Here is an 8,462-nt window from a genome sequence, read left to right as displayed (position 1 = left end):
TGAAGTGAAGGACTCTCCCCCAGTCCTCCTCACAATCGTCTGGATGCCAATAACTTGAACTGATTGCTGACAGTGGGAGTGCTGGTAGGTGTCAGAGCAGAACAATTTTATTTTTATAGCCCAGATCATCTGCATCCAGGCATAATTTAACAAGAAGCAGCCACAACAATTCCAAAAATACTAGTTGTCTAAACGTTTTTTGTTGTTGTTGCTGGAATGGAGCTGTTGGGTTGTTTTTATTTCCAGTTTTCTTTTCCTTATATGTCCCTCTGTACAGCTTCTATTTCTGTCAGATGAATGAATCATGCATGATTCCTCTGGTTGTTGAAAGGGAGCACAATTCTCTTTGGAGACCAGTTTTCCCAATGACTTTTTTATTACAAATCACTGAAGGTTGGGCACTGCCTCTTAAGGGGTCATTTCTGTAGGTGTCTTCATAGAAGAACATACCAAGGTGTAACCTGCACCCATAGAAGACATCTCAAGAGTAATAAATATGAATTAACTTGGATTTTCTCTTGACCCGGGGCTTCTTCAATCCTCCTTCTAATATGCACTTTTCTCTCAAAACAAATTATTGTATTCTAGCAGAAACAAGGCTCTTCCTCCTGCTGCTCACTCTCCTAATGGAATAAAAATCAGAGACCTTACCTGTATTTTTTCTGTCAAGTGTTTCTCTCTGTTTTGTTTTTCAAAACCTACAAGGAGCTCCCAGATCTTCCTTGGTTGGCTGTGCAGGTGCATGACTAAAAAATAACCCCCAACACAAACTACAAGACTTCTCTTATGATTCAATCTGCTCAAAAAATCCCCAGGATTTCAAGCTCAACCTCAAAATCAGTTGTCACTCCAGCTCCCTACCTGTACAGAGACTGTCAAATCACAGAATCAGAATCACAGAATTGTTGTGGTTGTACAGGACCTCTGAGGTCACCGAGCCCAACCCTACACACATGAAACAAACTTGACAAAAACTCTACAATCTTGACAATTAGAGCATGCCCTGAACTGCAACCCCTACATGTTTCTTAAATACCTCCAGGTATGGGGGACTCAACCACCTCCCTGGGCAGGCTGATCCACTGCCTGACCACTCCTGCCATAAAGAAATTCTTCCTCATACCTAATCTAAACCTCCCCTGCTGCAACTTCAGACCATTTCCTCTGGTCCTGTCATTATTTACTTGAGAGAAGAGGTCAGCACCCACACCCTTTCAACCTCCTTTCAGGCAGTTATAGAGACCAATGTGGTCTCCCCTCAGCCTCCTCTTTTCCAGATTAAACATTCCCAGTTTCCTCAGCTGCTCCATGTATGATTCATGACCATTTATGACCATGATGATCATACATCTATGATGTATGGTTCTCTAGGCTCCTCACCAGCTTGGTACCTCTCCTCTGGGCACATTCCAGTCCCTCAGTGTCCTTCTTCAAGTGAGGGACCCAGAACTGAACATAATATTTGAGGTGTGGCCTCAAATTGGCTTTCTTGGCCACCTGATCACACTGCTGGCTCATGTTAAGCTGAGCCAGCACCCTCAAGTCCTTTTCTGATGAGGACCTTTCCAGCCACTCTTCCCCAGGAATTGCTGGGGTTGTTGTGACTGAAATGCAGGACCCAGCATTGGGCCTTATTGAACCCCATACAATTGGCCATCGATCCATCCTGCCCAGGTCTCTCTGTAGAGCCTTCTTACCCTCAAACAGATCAACACTTCCACCCAATTTAGTGTATATGACCAATTTATGGTCATAGAAAGAGATCAAGTTGGTTAAGCAAGATCTCCCTTTCATTAACCCATGGAGACTGGCCCTGATCCCTGCCATGTACTTGCTGTGAGAGCTCACTCAGGATGATCCTCTCCATGACCTTTCCTAGTACTGAGGTAGTTCCCCAGAACCTCCTTCCAGCCCTTCTTGTAGATGGGCATCATACTGTCACAGCTGTCACACAGCACTGCTAGGATTCAGTTTAGTGGATGTCTCTCCTTTTTTTTGAATTGTGAAGCCATGGAGGAAGGGCTATCTTTGACTGTACTTGGTTTACTTTGTATAATACAAAAGAATGATGCAAGTATTATTTTTTTTTCTCATCCCTAAACTAAGGTTGTAATGAGGGAGCTGTCCTCAAGTACATTAGCTGGCAGTTACCCCTCTAAGGAATTGTACCCTTCCTGGGTGTATTTTGTCCCTGCACCTTTCCTATCCTGGTGATGCTCAGCCCTAGAGAGCAGAGTAATGTTTCACCCTTTTCCAGCTCATGGTGATTGCTGAGCTCAAGCCTGGATCTACATTTTCCTGACAGGAAACAGAAAAGATGAGAATTTTTTCTCCAGCCTAGTTTGTTCTGAATGTTGTGCTTTCTGTTCACTGTTCAACTGAGTCACTGGAAATTATTTCATTTTTCATTCTTTAATTTTTTTAAGTAATAAACATTCCTTCTCTCAATTTTTTTATCCTGCATATACATTTGTAACCTCTATTAATGTTTTTATTAAAGTTTCGCCTCTTGGGAGAAGAAAAATTACATACTGGGTTTCGTTTTGGGTTTCAGAAACTCAGAGATGGGATAATGCCCCAACTCTGATTTACATTAGTACCTTTCTAAATGCTAAGCCTTTAAGGGGAAAGATCAGCAGCACTCCTAATGCAGATGCAGACCTCTAGGAAGCACATCAATGCTTCCCACTGCTCTCAGGGCTTGCAGATTTGAACCCTGTCAGAGTTTATCTGCTGCCAGCTTCACACTGTGGTTTGACACTTCTGGTCAAGAGGGGTGGCCTTGTGGGTCCTGAGAGGGGATGAGTCTAAAAAGACAGAGAGGAGCATATTGTCCCCCTGCAGCACCATACTGCCAGCATCCACAGCAGAGGTACCTGTTACCAGCAAGACATTGCTTTGAGGAAGCTCATCACAGCGTGATCTTACTTGTGCCTGCAGTAGCAAGCTGTCAAAGCACAGCAAGAGAGAGCTGGCAGGAAGCATCAAAGAGGAACTGCTAAAAACTGAATAGGGAAGAAAATAAAAGCTGCAGCCAGTGTAACTCCCAAAAGGAAGGGAGCAGAAGTGTAATGTAAGGAGTGGCCACGGGAGACCTCAGGGCCATTCATTCCTCCTGTAACCCAGCTGTTACAATAGGCTGGGAAATCAAGTGAGAAAATCATTAGAAAATTGCTGTGATGCACGAAAGATGCTTTTAAAACACTGCAGTGCCACCTCTCCAAGGTGCTGAGGGGCTGAGATACTACGTTGCATGTTTTTTCTTGCTTTAACAAATGAGCTGTGGAGCTCAAAGTCTTTAGCACTGCAAAATCCACATTGGCTTTCACAGATAACAGGATGATGACTGTGCATGCAGCCAAGCCTATTAGGCCAGGCGCACGGATCTGAAAGGGGGAAGCAGACCGCTGGCAGCCATAATCCACGTTTTTCACCATCAAGTTAGATTGCCTTCACTGTCTGGAAAGGGAATCACAGAATCAGCCAGGTTGGAAAGGACCTCTGAGATCATCAGGTCCAACCCTTGGTTCACTACTACTGTGGTTACCAGACCATGGCACTGAGTGCCACATTCAATCTCTTCTTAAAAACCTCCAGGGATGGAGAATCCACCACCTCCCTGGGCAGCCCATTCCAATGCCTCATCACCTTCTCTGTAAAGAATTTTCCTAATATCCAACCTAAACCTCCCTTGGCAGAGCTCAAGTCCACGCCCTCTTGTCTTACTGGGAGCTAATTGGGAGAAGAGCCCAACCCCCCCCTGGCTCCAACCTCCTTTCAGGGAGTTGTAGAGAGTGATGAGGTCTCCCCTGAGCCTCCTCTTCTCCAGACTGAACACCCCCAGCTCCCTCAGCCCTTCCTCACAGGACTTGTGCTGGATCCCTTCACAGCCTCCTTGCTCTTCTCTGGACCTGCTCCAGCACCTCAAGCTCCTTCCTGAACTGAGGGGCCCAGAACTGGACACAGTACTCGAGGTGTGGCCTCACCAGGGCTGAGTACAGGGGCAGAATCACTTCCTTGGACCTGCTGGCCACACTGTTCCTGATACAGGCCAGGATGCCATTGGCCTTCTTGGCCACCTGGACCATTTCCCAGTGGTGTAAGAATGCAACTGCTTGCTTTCCTGTGGTTTAGGAATTCATTCCCAGGAGTAAGTTCCATAGTATATTCAGTCCATCCAAGATGCAAGCCTGAATACTTCTAACTCTTCAGCCAGTCAAGGACTCCTGTGCCAGTTACATCAGCCTTGAAGCTACACATCCCTGTGACAGGGAATGAACTTCATTGGAGTCATGCAGATGATCAGTGGAACTAAATGTGCTCAGCTTCACAAAGAAAGGACAGTCACTGGTCAAAGTGTATCCAAAGAGTGAGTCTCAGAAAGCTTTTCATGTTGTAAGTGCCATACCACAGATGATCACCCTTTTGATTTGATTGAAACCTACCTGGAATTTGAACAAATCAGATCATTTCTCTTCTTCTGACTCTCAGCTAAAGCTTTGATACCAGAAAACTCCTTAAAATTTCAAAGAGAGTTTGCTACTGATATTTGGTTTATTCAAGAAACTCTCAAAAATTGTGATGGCAATACTGATAGTCAGATTGAAGATGTTAATGCAGAGTTATAAACCATGATATATATATATATAAATAACTCCCATAAAAATAGACCAAAGGAAAGAGATGGGTATGGGCATTTCAGAAGCAGAGGAAAACAAAGAATCATTGAGATACTACAGGAAAAATGAGGAGCAAATAGGAATGGTTAGAAAACTTAGGAAACAGCTGAGAGTCCCTGCGTTAGTCAGAAAATGGACATAAATCCATTCAGATAAGAAACCAGGAATCTCCCACGAAGGAATAAAGAGAAGCACACAGTTATTCTTTCACTTTTGCAACCCTGACATTTTGTGCAGCTGTCATAAAAATATGCCTGAGGTTTCCTATTGAAAGCATTTGAGCACTAGTTCTGCAAGATACTACATATTTATTGACTGTATTGCAAAAATAATTCACTTGGTCTAGTGCTTGAGGTTTTAGAACTTTTCCTTTGCCCTGAAGTCACAGGGTGTTAAACAGAACCTTGATGAATTTGGCACTGTTTACAAATATGACTGTAAGCATGACTGCCCGTGTTAGTGTGGGACCCATTTAGACTCTGCTCCTGGCTGTTGCCATGTGTTATGGTGTAACCCCTCTTGGCCAAGATCTACTGCAGTTTTAGCATCACTCTGTAATTCATTGATGATGGGATCACTGAGATTTCATTCAAACTCAGAAATTTTTAACTGAGTGAAAGTTGTAACTGCTTTCCTGATTTCAAGAGGACTGTGTTATCAGGGGTGAGTATACCCTCATAGAAATGGTGAGGGTTGCAAGGGACTTTAAAAGATGATTAAGATCCAATGACCCTGCATGGGCAAGGACACCAACCATTAGACCAGGCAGCACAAGGCCTTAATCAACCCAGCCCTTTACCTTTCCAGGGATGAGGCATCCACAAGGTTTCTAGGAAACCTATTCCAGTATCTTACTACCCTCATGGTGAAGAATTTCTTCCTGACATCTAACCTAAATCTAGCCTCTTTCAGTTTAAAAACATTACCCATTGTCCTGTTACTACCCTCTCTGTTTAAAAGCCCCATCCCAGCTTTCCTGTAGTCCCCCTTCATGTACTAGAAAGCTGCTATGAGGTCTCCCCAGAGCCTTCTCTTCTCCAGGCTGAATAGCCCCAACTCCCAGCCTCTCTTTATATCAGAGGTCTCCAGTCCTTTAATCATCTTTGTGGCCCTCCTTTCGACCCTCTCCAACAAGTCTATATTTTTCCCATGCTGAGGGCTCTAGAGCTGTAGGCAATATTTCAGGTAGGGTCTCACAAGAGCAGACCAGGGGGGCAGAACCAGCCCTATCACAGCCCAGGATGCAGTTTGCCTTCTAAGCTGTGAGCACACACTGGCAGGTCATGTTGAGCTTCTCACTTACTGTCACCCCCAAGTCCTTTTCCTCAGGGCTGTTCTCTGTCCATTCTTTACCCAGCCTCTATTTGTGCCTGGGGTTGTGGTCACCCATGTGCAGGACCTGGCCCTTGGCCATGTTGAGTTCCATTAGTTTGGCATGGGCTCACCTCTCCAGCCTGCCAAGCTCTCTCTGGATGTTCTGCCTTCCCTCCTAAGGTATCAGCCACACCACACAGCTTGGTATCATCAGCAACCTTGCTGAGGATAAACTCTCCATGTCTCAAAAAAAGATGTTAAACAGCACTGGTGCCAATACTGACCCCTGAGGAACCACACTTGTCACTTGCCTCCACTTAGATGCTGAACCATTGACCACAACATTCTGGGTGAGGCCACTCAGCCAATTACTTATCCAGTGGTCCATCCTTGCCTTGTCAATTTGGGGACCAGGATGTCACGTGGAAGTGTCAAATGCCTTGCATAAATCCAGGCAGATGATGTCAGTTGCTCTGCCAATATTCACCATCCTGCTCTTCCTGTATTAAGAGATATGGATTCCATAGCAGGAATAAGCTATTGAGACAGATTATAGAGCATTTAAATCATACACATTTGGTGCTTATTAGCAATAAAAATGTATTCTTGACTTCAATGAAGCTGTATTCAGGATGAGCTGGCCCTCTTAATTATCTTATACCCTGGTTCAAACCTGAATGCTTGATGTGGAGTCCCCCACAAATATACTATATATAAATGTACATTTAAACTCTATTATAATCAATGGAGTTTAAGCTCATGCTTAATTTAAGCACACATCTAGGTGCTTCCTTGAATAAGGGCAAATTCCCCTCTATTTCAGGAGTGGATACAGCTTAACTCATGGCAGGAGGTACTATTCTGACCCTTCTTAAAGAAAAATCTGTAGAAATGTTTATTATATAAATATGCTTATTTGTAAGCTAGTGTTTTAAAGTAAATCAGCAGCAGTCTTAGGCTATGAACTCTATGACTCTATGACTATGACAGTCAAGCAGCTTGGGATGGCTATTTAATGCACCCTAAGAAGGAAGCTACCTCAGGGATAAATGTGTGCATGGAATGTGGTGGTCAGGATGACAAGAGCCACAGCCAGATGTACAAACCTGTGTCAGACTCCTTAAATTATCCTTTTCCTGGTGTCTGTCTTGAATCAGAACTGTGAGTTCTACACTTTTGCATTTATTGAGCCTGAATATTAACTCAAAATGCACAGTCACTTGTAAAAGAAAACTCTGGTCTTGTTAGCTACCATCAATCCTTTCAAACTGTCTTTCTATTCAGATCCCTTTGCTCTGATGTGCAAAAGTCAGATGTAGAAAAATGTGGATGAAAAACTGCCTCCCAAGTGCTTTTGTCACTTTGAAATTATAGTTTATTTTTCCACCGTATTCTCCCACTTTGTGATAATCATTATTATCTCTTTTTCCTACATCTTTGTAACAGAATGACACCATAATAGTTGAGCAAGTTTTCTGTTACCTATTATTCTTCTGCACTTTGTAAGGAGCAACATTCATTTAAAAATTCAAAGTGGCAACCTCCATCTGTGGCTCCGTGGGGCTCAGGGCTATAAACATAGAAGTTCTACTTTGGTTTTTGTTTTTAAGCATGATAAAATGCAGCCTATTTAGGTCATTGCAACTCGTTTATAGTTCTACTTTCTTGTGAGGGATACACATTCAAAACAAAACTGTTTGTCACTAACTTCAGTATTTCATGCTGCTTTGCATATGACTGACAAGCTGAGTATCAAGGTTTTTCTAAGGTTAGCTCTCACCCTGTGAATTGAGTATCTTCCACATGATCCAATAACCTTGTATGGGTTAATCTAAGTCACTCTACCTGGCATGAGAAAAGCTGTTGTCCTATAGCAGGTTAACAATAGTGAGAAAAAAAAAGAAACAATAATATAGGCTTTTGATTGCTTTGGCAGGATACTCTGTAAGGGTTTTTCCTTGAGGTGCTATTAGTTAAAAAGCAAGGGCCCTTGACTAAGCAACTTTTTAAACTGGATTTAATCAAGTATAATGAGAAGTCCGTATTTATTTTCTCATTTATGTGTAACAGGTAGATGTGCCTCACCCATTCCAGCTTTGTGATCAGGAACAAATCTGGAGGTTATTGAGAATTTCTTTATTTGCTTCACAAGCAAGTAATAAGCCCAAGTCAGATCACACATTTGAGGGAGTTGCCAGGAGAGCAAAGTCAAAGCTCACCAGCTTGCATTTTGCTTGGAAAGAGACTCAAATGATGTTGGCCCATCCTTGTAGCATCCCACAGCCTCCGTGCAACTCTTGGAGCCTATGAGCCTCCCCCCTGCTCAGTCAGTCCACTGATGTGAGCAGACTGCATCATAAAACTCCAGGTGTTCACAGGGAAAGCAGGAACAGACGTTCAGTAGAGAACAAATCCCAGCCTATAGTCTCATGCCAAATGAGGAAGACAAAGGGAGCCAGGTAAGTGTGG

The sequence above is a fragment of the Calypte anna genome, chromosome 2 (assembly GCF_003957555.1).
Source record: "Calypte anna isolate BGI_N300 chromosome 2, bCalAnn1_v1.p, whole genome shotgun sequence".
NCBI lineage: Eukaryota > Metazoa > Chordata > Aves > Apodiformes > Trochilidae > Calypte > Calypte anna.
This window is presented reverse-complemented; position numbering follows the sequence as displayed.